Source organism: Phaseolus vulgaris, chromosome 9 (genome assembly GCF_051622355.1).
Source record: "Phaseolus vulgaris cultivar YP4 chromosome 9, ASM5162235v1, whole genome shotgun sequence".
Taxonomy (NCBI): domain Eukaryota; kingdom Viridiplantae; phylum Streptophyta; class Magnoliopsida; order Fabales; family Fabaceae; genus Phaseolus; species Phaseolus vulgaris.
The window spans coordinates 20,932,774-20,956,134 of NC_143506.1; the positions used below are offsets into that span (position 1 = coordinate 20,932,774).

At 25.5% G+C, this 23,361-nt stretch overlaps 1 pseudogene; it reads left to right on the plus strand.

Moving 5' to 3' along the window:
• Positions 1-911: 911 nt before the first annotated feature.
• Positions 912-18,688, plus strand: LOC137822285 (uncharacterized; annotated as a pseudogene).
• Positions 18,689-23,361: the final 4,673 nt, after the last annotated feature.

Consider the following 23,361-nt stretch of genomic DNA (forward strand, 5'->3'; position numbering starts at 1 on the left):
TTTTCTTAAGGTTTATTACAAAGATTCTTATCTTATTATTCTTTTTTAGTTTTATGTTAGTAACAACAAATCAAAATTAGCGATTCACCATAATGATGACGTAATTGCTTTAAGGTACAAAATTATCTTGACATCATTGTTGATGTGGACATCTACAGAGAAGATGAATGCGTTCTGAATACGACATTCTTGTGAAAAGGAGGAAATGAATTAGAAAATAAATATTTTCTTAAGGTTTGTTACACAGTTTCTCATCTTATTCTTCTTCTTTTTTAGTTTTATGTTGGTAACAACAAATCAAAATTGGTTATGTTTATTGTGTTATAAATTTAAATTTGTTTAATATATTTTTTACTATAGCTTAATTATTAAAATAGTAGGTTGATACTCACAAGTGATGAGAGAAAATGTTTCTATCTTATTCTTACTTAGTGATATTTGATATTTAAAATATATGAATACACATAGTAATATACAATATAGTAATAATAAAAAGATGCGGATGCACAAACGCTTAGCGTATGTGTTTCCACTAGTATAAATAAGATCGAAAATGGAAATGTGCCATTAAAAAAAAACACAAATCTTTTAACTAACAATGTTCACAAACACACCACACCCGTAGAAATGGATCCATGACAATGAAACTTCAATTAATTAGTCATGAATTCAGGAAAATCCATTTGACGAGTTCATACATTTGATATTAGGAATTTTTAACTTGCCTTTGTTAGGAAAGTGGATTTGAAGACTGGGAACGGATAAAGGAGGGTTGTGGAAAGAGATTCTTGTTTCTAAATACGGTGGGTGAAGAAGTTTAAGAGAGGATGGTAAGGTTAGTAGGGGCTCCCTCTGGTGGAAAGATTTGAAGCAGGTTTGGGATTCAGAGGGTTAGGGAAGAAGTTTTGAAGATGGGTTTAAGTGGAAAGTGGGTGACGGTAAAGATATCTCTTTCTGGGAGGATAGTTGGTTGATTTGTGGTGCTTTGAAGGGAGTTTTTCCGAGATTATACTCTCTAAGTTCGGCCAAAGAGGCAAAGGTGGCTGAGCTTGGATATTGGCTTAATGATGTTTGGGTCTGGCAGTTGGACTGGCGAAGATCTTTTTTTGACTGGGAGAAGGCTTTGTTGGAACAGCTGGTTCAGAATTTACAAGAGGTGAAGCCGTTTGTGGGAGAGGAGGACGTTTGGGTTTGGAAAGTTGGGGGGTGTCTAACTTATGCTGTAAACTCAGCCTATGTTCACGTAAGGAGGGTTCAAGGAGGGGAGTCTTCTTCGGTGTACAATAAGTTGTGGAGGTGTAAAGCCTTGCCTTCGGCTTTGATCACTGCTTGAAAGGTGTTGGAGAATAGGGTTGCCTCTAGGGTTAATTTGGCAAGGCGTGGAGTGGTGGTAGAAAATTCTTTGTGTTATTTGTGTGGGGAGGAGGAAGAGTCGTCTTGTCACTTGTTTTCTGTTTGCAGGTTTGTTTGGCGTGTTTGGTGTTTGTGCTTCGAGTGGCTTGGTGTATCGTTCGTGATCCACAAGGACCCTTTGACAAACTTTTCACAATTCAGGATGAGTCAGACTTTTGAGTCAGTTAATGATGTCTGGAGTGCAATTTGGGTTGGTATAGTGAGCGAAATCTGGAAACATAGGAACTCGATCATCTTCAATAGAGGTGTGGAAGATGTGTCTGAAGTGTTTGCTTCGATGCAAGTAAAGGTGTGGTCTTGGATTGTTGCAAAGTCTAATTCTGATTATTTCCCTTATTCTAGTTGGGTTCTAAATCTTTTGGCTTGTATGAGGCTGTTTCATTGATTCTGGTTAGAGTTGGTCTGGGTGCCGGTGTGTTGGGTTGGTAGATGCGTTTTTAGGTGTTTGTTGTCTTGTTTTTCTGTATAAGAGTTGGACCACCCCTGAAGTGGTCCCTATTTATTTATTTTTTATTACTGATAAAAAAAAACATCGTTTTAAAAAAATTGAGGATTTTTTTTCCCTAAGTCACATAACTGTGAGTAAAAGACTAAATTAAAGTTCATTTCACAATGAGTAAATAGAGTGCATGTGAAGTAATCTATACATAATACAAATAGAGGGAACTCTCAAGGTAAGTTTAAACACGTGTCCTCCCCACAAAATTTTGAAAAAAAAAATCAAAAACATTTAATACCAAAAGTAGAAAAACTTCCACCAATCAACACAACACATCTGGGCCAACCCGTGTCACGTAACACATTTTCAAACTCACTTTTTTTTTCTCTCATCCCGTTTAATTTCCCCATTCTCTCTCATTTTGCTTTCTCAGTCCTCTTTCTTTAAAACCCTTTTTCTCTCTCATCCCTTTTTTTCTCAAACCCTAATCACATCTCAATCTTTTCCCCCCTTCTCTCATTTTTCCCTGTACTCTTTTTCACCATTTCGGCAACTGCAGAGCTGCTGTATTGGAAAGCATTTTTGCCTAAAATCACCCTTAGACATCTGTAGAAATGGCGCCTTCTTTTGAAATTTGAAATGGAAATGACGATTGTTTTTTACTATATATATACACGTTGTTGTATAGATCAATTTTTCATTTTTGTTCGATTTTCTTCTTTTCATTCTCCATGGAGCAGGTAATCTTTTATATCTTTGTTCATCTCAATCTCACATTTTTGGTGCATTTTTTATATTTTTTGTACTTTGTTTGTTACGTTTTTTGAATTTTTTGGGATTTTCTGATTAAAGTTGCTTGCTTTTATATTTTTTGTACTCTGTTTGTTTTATGTTCAACATTTTAGCTCATCCTTAATCTCCATTTTTTATTTCTGTTCGAGCTATGTTCGAGCCATTTTTTATTTCTTCGTTTCTCTTTTTTTCATTGTCCATGATTCAGGTAATCTATTATATCCTTTGTTCATCTTCTTCTCACATTTCTGTTGTGTTTTGATATTTTTTGTCTATTATCTTTTGAATGATACTCTTCATCTGTTTTATGGTTTGTTTTCTCCACTATTTTTGACATTCTTCGTTTTTTGTTAAAAGTTTCAAGCTGTTCTGTTCAAAGTTACTGGCTTTTTTAGGTTTTTCCGATCGAAGTTTCTGATGGAGTTTTGTATTGTCTTTTATCTTTTTGGCGGATGCTGTTTATTGGTTTGTTTTCTCCTTCTTTGTGTTTTGATATTTTTTTGTTTATTATCTTTTCGAAGGATACTCTTTATCTGTTTTATGGTTTGTTTTCTCCACTATTTTTGACATTCTTCGTTTCCTGTTCAAAAGTTTCAGGTTTGTCTGTTCAAAGTTTCTGGCTTTTCTAGGTTATTTCGATCGAAGTTTCTGATGGAGTTTTGTATTGTCTTTTATCTTTTTGGTGGATGTTGTTTATTGGTTTGTTTTCTCCTCCTCACATTTCTATTGTGTTTTGATATTTTTTGTCTATTATCTTTTCGGAATCATACTCTGTATCTGTTTTATGGTTTGTTTTCTCCACTATTTTTGACATTCTTCATTTTCTGTTCAAAGTTTCAGGCTTTTCTGTTCAAAGTTTCTGGTTTTTCTAGGTTATTCCGATCGAAGTTTCTGATGGAGTTTTGTACTGTCTTTTCTTTTATCTTTTTGGCGGATGCGGTTTATTGGTTTGTTTTCTTTGGTCTCTTTTCTCCATTCTTTTTTACATTCTTCGTCTTATGATCAAAGTTTCTAACTTTTCTAGGTTTTTTTAATCGAAGTTTATGATGGAGTTTTGTAGTGTTTTATGTTCAAGATTTTCTGTATGTTCAAAGTTTTCTGGATGCATTATTGGTGACTTTGTCATTTTTTTTTCTTCATCTAATTTGTGCATTTGATCCAACTTTAAAAAGGTATTTTTGTTTCCACCCATTTATATTATTTAACTATTATTATTATTTAATCTGAGCAGCCTAATTACCTTTTTGCATTATATATTCTGAATGTCCTTATAACATGTTATTATTGTTTTATATTTTCAATGGTTCATTTCTAATTCCAATATAATCTATAATTATGTGTAATGATGATTTCTGATTCTTACTCTTTTATGTCACATCACTCCATTATATATTCTGAATGTCATTATAACATGTTATTATTGTTTTATATTTTCAATGGTTCATTTCTAATTCCAATATAATTTATAATTATGTGTAATGATGATTTCTGATTCTTACTCTTTTATGTCATATCACTCCATTATATATTATGCATGTCATTATAACATGTTATTATTGTTTTATATTTTTAATGGTTCATTTCTAATTCCAATATAATTTATAATTATGTGTAATGATGATTTCTGATTCTTACTCTTTTATGTCATATCACTCCATTTTAATTTAATGTATTAATATTTTAAATTTTAATATATGTATATTTGTAATTTATTTTGTTAACATATTTAAATATTTAATATATTTAAATATTTCATATATTTTAATATATCAATATTAATATATTTAATTTAGCTATTATTTAAATTTAATTAGTAATATATATATATATATCGGTAATTAGTAATGTTAGTAATTAGTAAATAGTAATAAGTAATATATATCATTTTTGTGATATTTTTTTCATTTATGTTTGTTTTTTATGCATTTATATATATTTTTTGCCATAGAGTAAATTTTAACAAGATATTTATTGCATTAATATTTGTATACATTTTTCTGTTAGAGAATGTGAATCGTAAGGTGTATTATTATATTTTTCTATTGAGTTCAAGAATTCAGGTTCTAATTTGAATAATAATATGTATTATATTATTTTTGTTGAGCTCTCTATCATTATAGTCTGATTTAATGGAGTATTTGGCATAATTTTATGTGAAAATCATGTATTCAACATTTAATAATTTATTATTTTTTATGTAGTTATATTTTATTATTTTAATTTAGTAGTTGGTACCTAATTCCATAATCCTTTTTCCATAGAAATACACATTATTTCAATTTGCAGGTAAGCTGATGTAGGAATAGGATTAAGTTTTTTTTAGGAATTTTTTGATTTATTTATTTATTCATGTATAATTGATATGTTGTATAAGATAAATCTCATGTAATTTCAATGTAATATGTAATATAATTATATTTTTTTTAATTTAAATTTTAAATTGTAGTTGATCTAATTTGTTGTGTCCAGCTTCACATAATTTGTACTGAATTATAGTGAATTATACTGATTTTTACAATGTATTGGTTTTCTTCATACAATTTTTATTAACTACTCGATAGTATGTTTTTGTTAATACCGTAAAACAAATATTCACTTAAACCATAATTTAAATTTAAATCATAAATCAAGATTTTCAAACCATAACACGTGAAGTTAATTTGATTTTATATGAATGTATAAACAGATATCATGGAATAAAGTAAAGACTGCCAAATCATAACAAAGTTAATATCTTTGATTTTCTTTCCATTTGATTTTATGAACACATTATAAATTATAATATTGGCAAATTAATCAATAAAATAAAATATTAATGGTAATTAAAGTTAAAATATGAAATAAATATAAAATTTTAAATTATTTTATTTCCTACTTAAATAAAAATCTAAGCTAAATAAAATTTATAAGTTTTTAAAATCCTAAATAAATATAAGTCCCAAAAATTTAATGTCATTCTTAAATAAAAATTGAAAATTAATAAAAAAAATTAAATTATTTAATGTCATTTTTAAATAAAAGTCTATATTAAATAAATTTCAAAATTCTAAATATATCCATATTCTAAATTATTTAATAAAAATCTAAAATTAATAAGATTTCTAAGTTTTTCAAAATTCTAAACAAATACGAATCCTAAATTATTTTATTTTCTACTTAAATAATAATTTAAAAAAAATAAAATTTGTAAATAAAATTTTCTACTTAATTTAATTTTTCAAGTTTATTTAATTTAAGCATATTAGCAGATATTATTTTCAATTTCCAGATTATTATTATTATTATTAATCTTCAAATATTTAATTTTTCATATTTTCAAATTTTACAATTTCAAGATCATTAATTACCTTTTGATTCATATTTTTTTTTTTCTGACCTGCACACTTATAATTCCAATATTATTATTATTACTAATAATATTCAAATATTTAATTTTTCAGATTTTCAAATTTTAAAATTTTAAAATTTCAACAACATTAATAACATCCATTACCTTTGTGATTCATATCTTCTTTTTCTGACTTCTTATGCTACACACTATTTCAAATTCCAATATTATTATTATTATTATTACAAATGTTCAAATATTTAATTTTTCAAAATTTCAAATTTTAAAATTTTAACAACATTACTTACCTTTCTGATTCATATAAAATGTTCAAGATTACTATTATTTAGCATTTCATTCAAATTCTTAAATAAATACAAAAATAAATGATTTAATGTTTTACACAAATAAAAGTTATTTTAGTTTATAAAAGTTAATTGAAAATTTATAAATATCAAATACCATTAAATAAATGAAGTTTTCAGTCATTTAGATTTTTCAACTCATGAATAATTTACTAATTGAAATTTTCCTGTACTTCTTTGATTGTGTTTTTTTTTCAGTTCCATGTAAACACATTACAAAAATCAATTTTTGAATAGAATTTTAAATAATGTAATAATTAATTTTTGATTCTAATAGTTGTTTAAGGTTTGGAGTTTTGTATAAGGGTTGAGACACCCTGAAGTGTCTCATTTTATTTTATTTATTCTTTGCTGATAAAAAAAAATAAAAATATAGTTGTTTAAGGTAATTACTTTGTCATTTGTCTTCTATTTCTGAAAGTACTGATAGTATAATATATTTTTTTTTATGCGTTTAGGTTTTGTCCATTGAAACAAATTTAATTACAGTAGTAAACATTTACAGTCTTTTTATTTTTGATAGCGGAGGATTTTCTAAGATCTTTTTGCACAATTTATAATAATAAATAAAATAATAATAAATAAAAGAAACAAATAAATTTTAAAATAAATAAATATTACATATCAAGATATAAAAATAAATTTAAATATAAATATTAAATAATTAAATAAATTAAATAATTAAAATCAATTAGATTAAATATGAAATATTAAAAAAACAGGGTATGAATAGATATTTGAATTGGAATTGATTGAAATGACAGTGATTATGATGTGTATTGATATGGGTAATGTTTATGTGTATTGGTATTTAGAAAAAATTGTAAAATAAAGTTATAGGTATAGGTAAAGATAAAATAATTACAGTGCAATGTAAAATAAAAAATAACAATAGTAATAATAATAATAAAAAATATTAATAATAGTAATAATAAAAGTAATAATCTCTTAACACATACTAGCACAATCGTAAAAATTTTAAATAAATAAAAATTTTAAGTTTTTCAAAATTTTAAATAAATACAAAATCTTAAATTACTTTATTTTTAATTTAAAAAAATGTTAAATGAATAAAATTTATAAAATTTATAAAATCTTAAATAAATATAAATCCATAATTTTTTAACATTCCTACTTAAATAATAATCTAAAATAAATACCAAATCTAAATTTTACTTAAATAAAAATATGAAATAAATTAAATTTCTAAATTATTCAAAATATAAAATAAACAAAATCTAAAAATTTATAATGTCATTCTTAAATAAAAATCCAAAATCAATAAAATTTCTAAATTATTCAAATTTTAACTAAATACATATCCTAAATTATTTAATGTCATTATTAACTAAAAATATAAATTAATTAAATTTCTAAATTTTTCAATTTAAAAAAAAAATAAAAATCCTAATTTATTTTATTCCCTACTTAAATAAAAATGTAAAATAAATATAAAATCTAAATGATTTAATGTTTTATTTAAATAAAAATTTGAAATAAGGTTCATAAAAAAAGAAACCTACATTTTTATTCATTCAATTTAATTTAATGTATTTAATTTTATTTTTACATTAATATTATTTATTTTACACTAACATTATAACATTATATTGCAGGAAGTAGTACGAAATATATTAAACTCTCATATAATGTACTGTACATACTTGCTAAGAGACGAATATAATTCTATTATTTTTTGGAACATTTAATTAAATAGTACCTGGGACATTTGGAAATTATTGTAATCTTCACTGGAGAAAATTAATTCGGTTTACTTTGGTTTAGTTATGAAGTTTTGTTTAGCTACATGTAATTTCATGTTAAATGTTATTATGGAATGTTATTTTATATTTTTTATTTCAATATGTTATTTTATAATAGTTGTATTATATGGACTATTATAATTTGTTTAATTTAATAAAAAATAATTCAAAATTTATAAATATCAAATATTTGTGAATGATTATTATGTCAACTATTTTTTACGTAAACTCTTTCTTTTATTTCTTTTATGTAAAATAATAATAATAGTAATAATAATAATAATAAAATATTAATAATGGTAATAATAAAAATAATAATCTCTTACTACATACTATCTTATCACAATAGTATAATAAATAAAAGAAATTTGCACAATCATATAATAATAAATAAAATAAACAAATAAATTTTAAATTAAATGAATATTAAATATAAAGATAAAGATATAAAAGAAATAAATAAATATCAAGATATATAGATAAATTTAAATATAAATATTAAATAATTAAATAATTAAAATCAATTAGATTAAATATTAAATTAAATATAAAATATTAAATAAGCAGGGTATGAATCGACATTTGAATTAAAATTGATTGAAATGATAATTGTTAAGGTTATGATGTGTATTGGTATGTATAATGTTTATGTATATGTGTATATATGTGTATTGGTATTTAAAAAAAATTGTAAAATAAAGCTATAAGTATTGGTATAGGTAAATTGATTAGAGTGCAGTGTAAAATAAAAAATAACAATAATAAAAATAATAAAATATTAATAATAGTAATAACAAAATATTAATCTATTAGCACATACTCTCACAATCGTATAATAAATAAAATTTTAAATATATAAAATTTAAAGGTTTTTCAAAATTTTAAATAAATAAAAATCTTAAATTAATTTCTTTTAATTTAAAAAATATTAAATAAATAAAATTTATAAAATTTTCAAAAATCTTAAATAAATATAAATCCATAATTTTTTAACATTCCTACTTAAATAATAATATAAAATAAATACTAAATATAAATTTTACTTAAATAAAAATATGAAATAAATTAAATTTCTAAATTATTCAAAATATGAAATAAAAAAAAATCAAAAAATTTATAATGTCATTCTTAAATAAAAATCCAAAATCAATAAAATTTCTAAATTATTCACATTTTAACTAAATACATATCCTAAATTATTTAATGTTATTATTAACTAAAAATCTGAATTAATTAAATTTCTAAGTTTTCCAAATTTTTAAACAAATAAAAATCCTAATTTATTTTATTCCTTACTTAAATAAAAATGTAAAATAAATATAAATCTAAATGATTTAATATTTTAGTTAAATAAAAATATGAAATAAGGTTCATAAAAAAAGAAACCTACATTTTTATTCATTCAATTTAATTTAATGTATTTAATTTTACTTTTACATTAATATTATTTATTTACACTAACATTATAAGATTATATTGGAGGAAGTACTACGGGATATATTAAACTCTCATGTAATGTATTGGACATACTTGCTTGCTAAGAGACGAATATAATGCTATTAATTTTTGGAAACATTTAATTAAATAGTACATGGGACATTTGGAAATTATTGTAATCTTCACTAGAGAAAATTAATTTTGTTTACTTTGGTTTAGTTATGAAGTTTTGTTTACCTACCTGCTAAAGTTATGTAATTTCATGTTAAATGTTATTATGAAATGTTATTTTGTATTTTTTTATTTCAATATGATACTTTATAATTGTTGTATTGTATGAATTATTATAATTTGTTTAATTTAATAAAAAATAATTCAAAATTTATAAATGTCAAATATTTGTGAATGATTATTATGTCAACTATTTTTTTTTACGTACATACTATCTTATCACAATCGTATAATAAATAAAAGAAATTTGCACAATCATCTAATAATAAATAAAATAAACAAATAAGTTTTAAATTAAATGAATATTAAATATAAAGATAAAGATATAAAATAAATAAATAAATATCAAGATATAAAGATAGATTTAAATATAAATATTAAATTAAATATAAAATATTAAATAAGTAGGTATGAATAACATTTGAATGAAATTGATTGAAATGACAATTGTTATGGCTATGAGTGTATTGGTATATGTAATGTTTATGTATATGTCTATATATGTGTATTGGTATTCAGAAAAAATTGTAAAATAAAGCTATGAGTATAGGTTTAGGTAAATTAATTACAGTGCAGTGTAAAATAAAAAATAACAATAAAAATAATAATAAAATATTAATAATAGTAATAATAAAATAATAATCTGTTAGCATTATTGTCACAATCGTATAATAAATAAAAATCTTAAATTACTTTATTTTTAATTTAAAAATATTAAATAAATAAAATTTATAAATTTTCAAAATCTTAAATAAATATAAATTCATAATTTTTTAACATTTATACTTAAATAATAATCTAAAATAAATACTAAATTAAATAATTTAATGTTCTACTTAAATGAAAATATAAAATAAAATAAATTTATAAATTATTCAAAATCTGAAATAAAATAAAAATCCAAAAATTTATAATGTCATTCTTAAATAAAAATAGAAAATTAATAAAATTTCTAAATTAAAAGTTGGAGTTCCAATAATGCTTCTAAGGAATATTGATCAAGCCAATGGACTTTGTAATGGAACAAGATTACAAGTAATTCACTTGGGGAAGAATGTTATTGATACTTCTTATGAATCAGGCCTGCCTTTTAAGTTTCAGAGAAGACAATTCACTATATCTTTGTGCTTTGTTATGACAATAAACAAAAGTCAAGATCAAACACTTATTTTTAATTTGAGTCATAATATTTTTATTTTTATCTATTTGATATATTCTTAAATTGTTTGCTAATAATTCATATAATTTAGATTTATAATTATAATGGACTCTACCATATTTTTAATTTAGATGTATAAATTTATTATTATAATATTATTATTTAAATATTAAATATTTAAAATATTCCCGTGCGTTGCACGGGTTAACATACCTATTTTATTAAGAGTTTACTTATGCATGATTTTTGTTTGTTCATTTATCTTTTTCATGGAATTAGGCATCATAACACATTGAACCGACAATGTAAGAAAATGGGAGATTTTTTTGGGTCGTTGACAAATTTTAGGGTTTCTTGCAAGGTTTCCTTTTTTGTGTTAAATTGAAGACAACTTTTTTATTTGTGCAGAACTAACATACATAAAGTTTTCCTTTTTTTGCTTACTACGATTCTCAAAATAATGCTATCCATGTTTAAATGTTGTGCTTTCATCTTTTTGACAACTAAATTGGACATTCTTTAAGGTTATTCTTTACAAATAATTGCTACTTTAAATTTGTTCTGTATTCAACCTGACAAATATATTTACTTGCAGGTGGGTTCTTTCTAAAGTCAAACAAGAATTTCATTAATGACAATGCTTAAAATAGAAAGACATTCCTTTGAATAGAAAAGCAAATTTGTTTCCACATATAAAAAGTTAAGATCCCATTTTGGATATCCATTGCATTCATTCATTCCATTGTCTTCATTGAAAACTTATACTGCCTAAATTGCTTATTCAGTTTATTGTTGTGATTATAAGTTTTTAATTAGGTTACATTTCCAAATGATGGACAAGACTACAACTCTGTTCACCGGTGAAAGGTAACTTTTTAAAGGAGTTGTCTCTTTAACCTTTTTTTATTAATGACCAATGACATAGAATATTATATTTGATTTTAGGTATTACTTATACTGAATTAAATGTTTAATTGATTTTTGGTTTTAACTTCATATCCTTTAAAAATTTATTAACTTCTTACTTTGACATTTATATATTTTGCACAGTAACAAATAAGATAAGTATTTTTATTAAATGTATTAAGGAAAAAGTAATGAGAAATAAGGAACTAATGTTCCTCCAAATCTCTAAAAGAATTTAGCGGCAAAAGAAAGATAGTTTAGACACTAAGTATTTATAACAATAGGATTTCTATACCTGAAAATAGTTATTTTTGAGTACAAAACTCTCTGAAGTTATGGAGCAACTGAGGCCAAAGTTTACTACAACAAATGGAGTTGGTTCCCATTCTCAAGCAAACGGTAATGAATCATGGAATACAATATATTTATATTTACGTTTCTTGAGTCATATATGTTCTTCATTGTTTTTCTGAACATTCACATCATTATAGTTTGAATTCGTGAATATTATTTGTCAGCCAAAATAATGAGAAAATATTGTTATATGTTTTTTTTCTGTTTCCGTCAAATAAATCCATTTTTTTTAATTATAGTATGAGAAATTGTAAATGGAATAGCATTAACTCAGATAACTATTTCAGCTTGAATTGAATATATGCTATTTTATTTCATATTCACATATATGTATATAATATAATTTATTACTATTTGCAGAACAAGTCATTCCCAACAGAGAACCGTTAATTGAGATAAGTAATGGTAAGTTGATTTTATTTTTTGTTTTGCTTTAAATGAGAAATCTTAGTGTAAATTTTTTTACTTTATTTTCTAATTTATTTTGTTTAGGTTGTCATCCTGACAAAGCAAGAAATGCAAGAACAACAAAATCTTATCATCAAAGTCAGAAAACAATATCCTTATCTGGGAGAAGCCATGGTAAACTTAATTTTATCTGTTTTTTTACTTCAAACTACCATATTTTATGTATATATATATATTTTACTAATTACTTATTTTTTAGTTTTGGATATTGATGATGCAAACTCTGCCACAAGAAAACGAAAAAATATACAGTCTGAAATGCACAATACAAATATCAAAAGAACAGGTACTCTACCTCTCTTTATAATCGAAGTACAGTTAAAATTATTGTTCAACTAAATTGAATTCTGTAAAAGAACAATAAATTTAAACCATAGAATCAATTTATTTGTTACAATTGCATTTCGTTTTTTATTTAACTAACACACTATGTCATTGAATGTAATCATCTCCTAAGTTTTTTAATTACATTATGTTCTTACAATGAATTGTGTACTAATTATATTACTACATTACTTATATTACTACAGTACTGAAGATAATTCAAATAACTGATTTCAAAATAATTTTTGTAGGTCAAAATACTGTCAAGTCAATTCATTATGTTTCTTCTCAATCATCGGTTATTACGGGAAGAGATTACGCAGTTTCTGAAAACATGACAGCAAACAAAGAAGTCAACACTATGCATTCAACTACGAAAGTAGTGTCATCAATGGGAACTATTACTAAAGGACAAAATAGCCTTACAGAATGAATACCTTCATGGTGAGTTCACAACTCCTCATGTAATTAGGTTCATTAAATTTGATACTGATAATACAAAGTGGAATATATACTAATATAGATAAATGTTAAATGTTATTTTGTTTCTATTAATCTAGATGAGGCAAAAAATACAGGAGGAAATACCAAAAACTTAATTGGTATATTACGGGAAAAATATCATCCAGGAAGAGGTACTATAATTATAAATTTAAAAAATTACTATTTTTGATACATTTATGACAAAAAGTAATTACAAATTGATATTCAATTTGTAACTTAACAAATGTTTTAATACTTATTAAATGCACTTTTCTACAGGTAATTACAATCGTGAAAGTGTAGTTAAGAAAACAATAAGCTTAGATAACAGGCCCAGGGCATTCAGTGATGAAATCCTGCAATCAGTGACTAAGAGATTGAATTTTGAAGATCTGCAAAATGAAGCAAATAATGGTAATAACACAATGTGGTTAGATAAAAGTGGCAGTACATACAGTGCTCAAATTCTGCAATCAGTTACTAAGACCTTGAATTTTGAAGAACATGACGAAAACGAAGAACATAATGGTGATAAAAATAGTTTAAATGTTATTTTTAATTTAGTTAATTGCTTCTAAAGCACTTTGATTTACTTTGTTTCGTGTTCAGATCAGAGCATAGAAGTTTACACTTCCGAATTGTATTCAAAAGCTGAAAATGAAGGTGCATGTCTCTAACTTTAACTTTTTGTATTCAAATTAAATTCATTAATGTAAATGTAATATATAACCTTATTTATTATTTCAATATAGATATTGTTTCATTTGGACAACCAAATATACAATGTGAATATTGTTTGGCCGAGGTGTGGTATGAAGAAAGATCCTTCAAAACAAAGAGTTTCCTAAAGGTTTATTTTTCTGTATGTTGCCAAAAAGGAAAAGTACATCTACCTTACCTACAACAACCTCCTAAATTGATTCTAGAGTTATTAAATGGTCAAGATCAACGAAGCCAACACTATTTACAACATATCAGAAGTTACAATAGTATGTTTTCATTTACTTCAATTGGAGGAAAAGTTCACTCTTCCGTAAATGATGGTTTTGGGTCTCCTCAATTTATTCTGCATGGACAAAACTACCATAGGATTGGAAGCTTACTACCTCACAGTGGAGAAATGCCCAAGTTCGCACAACTTTACATATATGATACACAAAATGAACTCTTAAACAGAGTATCTCACTTTGGGTATGTGTTACATTAGGTTAGTTTCTTTTCAGCAGATTCATTTATAATATTATTTTGAATTAATATTTATTTAAATTTTATTTAGGTCCAATTTGAAAGAGTTGAAGTTTGATAAATCATTGATTCAAGATCTTACCAAGATGATTGATGATAACAATGTCCTGGCAAAAAGTTTTAGAAGAGTCAAAGATTTTGTAAATTCTGATGTACATTCAGATTTTGGATTGAGGTTATTTAGACATCGTTCAAAAGATCCAAGGGTGTACAATACCCCTACAACTGATGAGATAGCAGCGTTAATTGTCGGTGATATGAGCAACCTGGATGTAGGACGAGATATCATAGTGAAAAAAATTTCTGGACAACTGTTTAGGTTGCATGAGACACATACAGCCTTCATCCCATTACAGTATCCTTTAATATTCCCCTTTGGAGAAGATGGTTATCAAGAAGATATTCCAGTACGCAATAGCAAAGAACGTAAAAGAAGTCGTATATCGTTAAGAGAATTCATTGCATTTAGAATTCAAGAAAGAAGTGTTGAGTTTGGAAATATAGTTCATTCACGTCGTCTGTTTCAACAATTCTTGGTTGATGCATATACTATGGTTGAATCTCAAAGATTGTCGTTCATAAGAGCAAACCAAAAAACAATACGTTGTGATATTCTCAACGGTGTACAAGAGGCAATGAATAGAGGAGAAACAAATTCTTCTGCAGTTGGGAAGCGTATAGTTTTACCTGCATCATTCACGGGAGGAATGAGATATATGTTCAACAATTGCCAAGATGCAATGGCAATTTGTAAAAGGTTTGGATATCCTGATTTATTTATCACAATTACCTGCAACGTAAATTGGCCTGAAATACGTGACTTTGTTACATCAAGAGGATTAACTGCTGCTGATAGGCCAGATATAGTTTGCAGAGTATTCAAGATGAAATTAGATCAAATGATGGTTGACTTCAAAAAAGATGAATATTTTGGCAAAGTTAATGCAGGTAATGATTAATCCATATTTTAAAATTATGTTCAGATTTTCTGCATTATAATTCAATCAATTTCTATCTTATTATAGGTATGTACACTGTGGAATTTCAAAAAAGGGGTTTGCCTCATGCCCACATATTATTGTGGTTGGATGGAGAAAAAAAGTTATGAACTCCAACAGACATTGATGGAGTGATTTCAGCAGAATTACCGCAGGCAGATTTATATCCTAAATTGTCAAAGGCAGTTGCAACGTATATGATACATGGGCCATGCAGAGCAGCTCGGTTTTCCTCACCTTGCATGACTAACGGTAAATGTTCAAAATTTTACCCAAAGAAATTTAAATTGTTGACTACTATTGATGAGGATGGATATCCATGTTACAGACGTCGAGATAAAGGAATATTCATTCTTAAAAATGGAATTAAGTTAGACAATAGGAATGTTGTCCCATATAGCCCATTGCTACTACTGAGGTATCAGGCTCATGTTAACACAGAATATTGCAACAAATCAAATTCAATCAAGTATTTGTTTAAATATGTCAACAAAGGTCCAGATAGAGCAAATTTGAAAATTACTAATTCTCAGAAAGACTCTACTGAGACACCGGTTATAGATGAAATTAAACAGTATTATGATTGTAGATATATATCTCCCTGTGAAGCTGTTTGGAGAATACTTGCCTTTGACATTCATCATAGATGGCCTCCAGTTCAAAGGCTGACTTTTCATCTGTTAAAAGAGCAACCCATTCTATTTAAGGACAATGAAGATATTGATGAAATATTGCATACAAATCAACATAAAAGAACAATGTTTTTAGCTTGGTTTGAAGCTAATAAAATCTATCCAGAGGGGAAAAATTTGACTTATTCTCAATACCCTAACCATTTTGTGTGGATGTCAGAACAAAGAGAATGGAAACCAAGGAAAAAGGGAGTTAGTATTGGAAGGCTAACATATATTCCTCCTTGCACAGGAGAATTATATTATCTTAGGTTATTGTTGAATTTTAAAAAGGGTTGTTGTAATTATGATAACATCAGGACTATTAATGGTGTTATTTACAAAAATTATAAAGAGGCATGTTATGCCATGTGTCTGTTGGCAGAGGATAAAGAATTTATTGATGCAATTATAGAGGCTAGCACCCTTGCTTCAGGAACTCAGTTGAGAAGATTGTTTGTTACACTGCTACTCATGAATACTATGTCTAGACCTGAGGAAGTTTGGAACAAAACTTGGAAATTGTTATCTGATGACATTGTATACAAAAAAAGGAAAGAGTTTAACCTACCAGGTATAAGTTTCTGCTTTCTTCAAACATTATAACATATTATTTTGTTCAAAATATGAACTGTTGTTCTTTTGCTAGGTCTTACAATTGAAGATGATCAAATACAAAACCTTTGTCTTCTACAAATAGAAGAATTATTGATTCTTAATGGTAAATCTTTAAAAGACTTTAACAGTCTTCCACAACCTATTCATTCAGATTCTTTTATTTATGAGAATAGATTAATTATTGATGAATTAAATTATGACAAGATACAAATGTCTGAAATTCATTCTTCTCTTTTTCAATCTCTAACTGCGGAGCAATTGGTTGTGTATGAGAATATAATGACAACAGTACTGTCACAAGTTGGAGGTTTTTTTTTCCTATACGGTTATGGTGGCACAGGAAAAACCTTTATGTGGAAAACTCTGTCTACTGCAATTAGATCAAAAGGGTTGATTGTGTTAAATGTAGCTTCTAGCGACATAGCTTCTTTGTTACTACCTGGAGGAAAAACAACTCATTCTACATTTTGCATTCCTTTGTTAATAAATGAACATTCAACCTGCAACATACCTCAAGGAAGTTTTCAGGCCAAATTGTTGATTGAAACTAATTTAATTATATGGGATGAAGCTCCAATGATGAATAGGTTCTGTTTTGAATCTCTAGATAGAACTCTAAGGGATATATCATGAGGGCTGTAAGTGAAGAAAATGCCCTTAAACCTTTTGGTGGCAAAGTCATTGTCTTGGGAGGTGATTTTAGACAGATATTGCCTGTTGTAAAAAAGGGATCAAGATATGATATTGTGAAGGCAACATTGAACTACTCAGAATTATGGAAACATTGCAAAGTCTTCAAACTTACTGAAAATATGAGATTAAACAGTGAAAAATCAAAGCAAATTGCATCAGAAATAAAAGATTTTGCAGATTGGATACTTCACATTGGAGATGGAGATATGGAATTAAATGAGTTGGGACAAGCAACTATTGAAATACCACAAGACATTCTAATTCTAAATGTTGAACAACCTTTATTGCACTTGGTTGAATTTGTTTATCCAGGGTACATACAGAATCTCAACTCTGATGCATTTTTTGATGATGGTGCAATATTGTGTCCTACTACAGAATGTGTGGACCAAGTCAATGACTTCATTCTAACCTTAATCCCCGGAGAAGAAGTTACTTATTTAAGTTCAGACTCCCCTTGCCAATCTGAAGGACAAGAAAATGCTCAAGCTGAGTGGTTTACAACTGAATTTTTGAACGATATCAAATGTTCCGGAATTCCTAATCACAGTGTTAAATTAAAAGTAGGAGTTCCAATAATGCTTCTAAGGAACATTGATCAAGCCAATGGACTTTGCAATGGAACCAGATTACAAGTAATTCACTTGGGGAAAAATGTGATTGCTGCCAAAGTTATTACCGGAACAAATATTGGTGATAACATATTAATTCCTAGAATGAATTTGACTCCTTCTGACTCAAGCTTGCCTTTAAAGTTCCAAAGAAGACAATTCTCAATATCTTTGTGCTTTGCTATGACAATAAACAAAAGCCAAGGACAAACCCTTAATAAAGTTGGTTTATATTTACCACGTCCAGTGTTTACACATGGACAGTTATATGTTGCTATTTCCATAGTTAAATTCAAGAAAGGGTTGAAAATATTAATTTTGGATGATGATGGAAATACAACTAATTCAACTACTAATGTGGTTTACAGGGAAATATTTGAAAATATTTGAAAATATTTTTACAGCAATACTTATCAGGTATGAAAATTCTTTAATACAAAACTATTTTTATTTCTGATATTTTTCTTCTAATATATCTTCTAATATAGCAAGACTAAACTAATATTTTTTTGGTATTTACTGGTTTCCTCTTAATTTGCATAGTAGATCTTTCATGACTATAATGCATTACAAAGAAAGGTATTCATCTATTTCTTCTTAATAAATTTCATAATTAAAATTGTGTATAATTTTGTTTTGATGATTTTGTTTCTTCGGAGGTTTTTAATACAGGAACTCCATTGTAATTATTGAGAAAGAAGGGGATATTTAGTACAAAAAATAGGAAACTATTATACTTTACACAGGTTCTATATTATAATATTTTACACATGTGTTGTTACATAATTCTTCCTAAATAAAATGATCAAAATTCAGCTGTATTCAGACAGGTATATGGTTCTTTGTTTACAAAAACAAGCAGCATAATCATCAAAGGTCCATAGAACTTTTGCTAATTAAATTTATTGTATCATATTATTTTATCTTATTTGTTTCATAAATATTCACTTCTTCAGTGGATTTCTTTAAACTACTGAATCAAAAACCTAACACAGGTACAAATTCATTCTTATTCTTTTTTAATATTTACATAATTCTATTAATGGTCCATTATTTTATTGACATTTCTCTTTTATTTATTATATTTGCAATGATGCAATTAACATCAGATGTGTAATGAGATGTGTTGACATTGAATACAATATTGATCAACCCTCATATTATAGCACCTAAAGAAAAGCAACTATGTAGTCCATTTGTATTTTTTTAGTATGTTTTGTTCTCTTACGGAGTATATTTTCTGTCATAAAACTTTGAATTTAAAAATACATCTTACTTCTTTTGTTATCGAATTTATTTACATTTCTCATGAAATTATTGTTCTATGAATTCAGCCTTAAATACACTTGGCCACAAGTAATGAAGTTCATATTTATTTTATAATAGTATTTCCTATAATTAATGAGATATTGCATTATGTTACAATTTATTATGTCAAAAGTTTTTATTTAATAATATGAAAACAAAATACAATGACTTACAATATTATGCATACATGTAGGTGTATACATTTAAGTTCTGCTTGCTGTTTTTTTAAACAATGTGTTTACCATTTTCTATGTGGTTAACATGTACAAGACCGCTACATGAATATATGACTTATAAAATTATGAATATATGACTACCTCATGGATATTGTATCTAAAAGATTTTGTATGCTTTATATTTTGCAGGTACAAAACACCGTTGACAATTTGATGAACAAGAAAATGCTCAGCTACAAAACACCCATTGCCAATTTCAAAGAGAAAATGCTCAAGCACAGTTATTCAGAACAAAACTTTACTATTTATAGAAACCTGCCTTCCTTTTAAATTTGAGAAAACATCTATCTAAATATATTTATACATTGCTATGACAATAAATATAATACACTGGGTCAATTTTTTATTTTTGTTTTTCTATGTATTCCTAATTATTTACTAATAATTGAATAATTGATCGATTTGATTTTTTTTAATTCTTTACTAATACTTTAATAATTGATGTAATTTTGATTTATAATTTTAATTTTCTCTAAAATAATTCTTAATTTTCATATATAGATTTATTATTATAATATTATTATTTAAATAAAAAATATTATAAATATTCCCGTGCATTGCACAAACCAACATTATAAATATTCATATACTAGTTCATACACAAACCAACATTGAAATCAATGATATATTCCTTGTTAAAATGAGATATACACATTCTTTTTAGGAGTTTAAACAAAATTATTAAAAACTATATTAAAATTAACTGAAACTAAATCTTGTTAGGAATCGATTCCGTCATAACACAATTTGTTTAAGAAAATCGATTTTGATTTTTCATATAATTGATTCTCACCTAGAGGAATAAGGAATTTATTCTTTTACAAGAAGGGAATTATTCTCCGTAGAAGAATCGATCCTTCAAACAGTTATTTCAGGTTAGTAATAATGTATGAATAAAAAAATCATACTTCTAATAATATAATATTAAAATTATTATGAATTATACTTTCAATTGTGAAACGATCGAACAATATTTAAACAATAATTAATGACGTGTATAAATTATATTAAAACAATATTATCTGATAATAAAATTGTATTTGAATAGGTTAATACATGCTTATAATTGTTTCTTGTTTTTCAATAGCTTTTTTTTTTCTTCTCTGTATTTCTCTATTATTATATAAGGAATAAATCTGTAAAAAGTTCTCTGACAATCAAGTGCAAGTGTTTTGTATTAAAGTGAATGATATATTTGATAAAATAGTATTTTACTCTTTTATATGACAATGTTGATTTATAGTGCTAATAATGGATCATTTCGTTTATGAACTATATCTAATGCGTACCTTTGCTAAAATAGCGTTACCTGATTTATCGTTTGTTACCGAATTTATAGCTTATTACTTGGTTTTCCTAATTTGTCACGTATCTCTTTATTTTTCATTAATGTATGAAATTTATCCAGTTGGTTGACTTCCGATACCGAGTGATGTGGTTCACTCGACCCCGACAGATAAAAATTTAATTAACATTATAAATTTAAAATACATTATAACATAATGTTAGATAAAATAATACTAATAAGTTAAGATTAAATATTAGAGATGAGAAGAATTAGGAACTCCAATTTCTTAGTTCACATATTATTAATATAAGATGTCATAACTAAAGACACTCATTCAATTAATTGTGAGGTGGTGAAAGTAGTACTCGGGTTATAGCTATCTTTATGTTGTGTTTGGATTGCGGAAGAAATTTGTGAGAAGAGTAGATAGTAGATTTGTGAAGATTAGATATAATGTGTGAGAATATGTGAGGTTTTCATTCTAACTTATATACTTATATAAAGTGAGGATGTAATATATATTTTTTTACACAAACACTCATTTGGAATTTAATTTATTATCATTATCACAATATTATTCATTAACACTCATTGGAATTTAATTTATTATCATTATCACAATATTATTCATTAACATTATATGATAAAATCTTATTCTTATTAAATCAAACATCTGCATAAAAAAATTTATACTCACGGTGTAATCGATAAAAGAGTAATTAATATTATATTAAACTTTAAAAAATAAATATAATTTATTTTTTAAAGATTTATTTTATTTATTATTTAAAAATAATAATTTTTTTAACTAATTTATGTTATTTTATCATTTTATTTTATTTTATAGTGAGTGTGTAAAATGATTAAAAATAGATGAAAATAAACATTGTAACTGATAAAAGAGTAATTAATATTGTCTTAAAGTTTAAAAAATAAAGATAGTTCAATTTTTTTTTAAATATTTATTTTATTTATTATTTAAAAAATTTAAGACATTGTAGTTACTATTTTCTCAATTATATTTTTATCATCATATATTTTTTAATATTTTTCCACATGTGCAGAATTAAGAAATAAGAAAAATAACAAAGAATTTGAAATGAAAAGATGATAAAATAAAATAAGATAAAAACACATTATTTTTTTATTAACAAATAAATGAATTAATTGACTATTTTAGGAATGTTCCAACAACCATGACATAACTCCAAAAAATAACTTACACCCTACAAAACAAAAATCAGCATTCCATAGACAAGAGACTCTATGTACTTAGTTATTCTAAACATAGAAAACTTACATACAAAAGGTAATGTTTTAAGCACTAATCAAACCAACACAACCTCATAAGAAGAAAAATATCATATTCTTTCATTTGAGTATTAAAATCTTAAAAAACTCTAAAGAATAGAGATAATGTTGGTACTATAAAATAGATGCAAAACAAAATCATTCAATAGGCATGTTGGCTTAAAAAGGGACAAGCATATTCTTTATCATCATACATATCTATCTATTCATCTATCTATTCATCTCTCTCTCTCTCTCTCTCTCTCTCTCTCTCTCTCTCTCTCTCTCTCTCTCTCTCTCTCTCTCTCTCTCTCTCTCTCTCTCTCTCTCTCTCTCTCTCTCTCTCTCTCTCTCTCTCTCTCTCTCTCTCTCTCTCTCTCTCTCTCTCTCTCTCTCTCTCTCTCTTGATCAGGTATTTACCTATGCCAAGATGCTTTGATGTTTAACTAATTTAAAAAATAATAAAATGAATAATGCAACGTAAACTACAAGAATAAGTATAAATTCTAATATTATTCCTTTTATAAAAATGTTATTATGTACATATTATGAGTTTTTTTTAAGGATAAAATACATGAAATAATTTTTTTTGAAACGATTGTGATGCAAAAAGATAACCTAGTTAATTATTATATAATTATCTTTCAATCTTATTAATAATAATTAATTTAAAATATATCTGAATAATATGATGAGATATTTGAAGTGTGATAATGACGTGTTAAAATCATTATATTTCCTAAAAAAATCCTAAATTTTAATCTCAGTCCTAATAAACTACTTGAATTAACAAAAACAATATAAATTACTAATTCAAAATATTAAAAAAATTAGATAATTAAAAATTCAGATATTTAAATCATAAACTACTGCAAAAACCATTAAGTAACATAAATTTCAATTTTTTTTTACGTGAAAACAATAGTAAATACACTTGTATA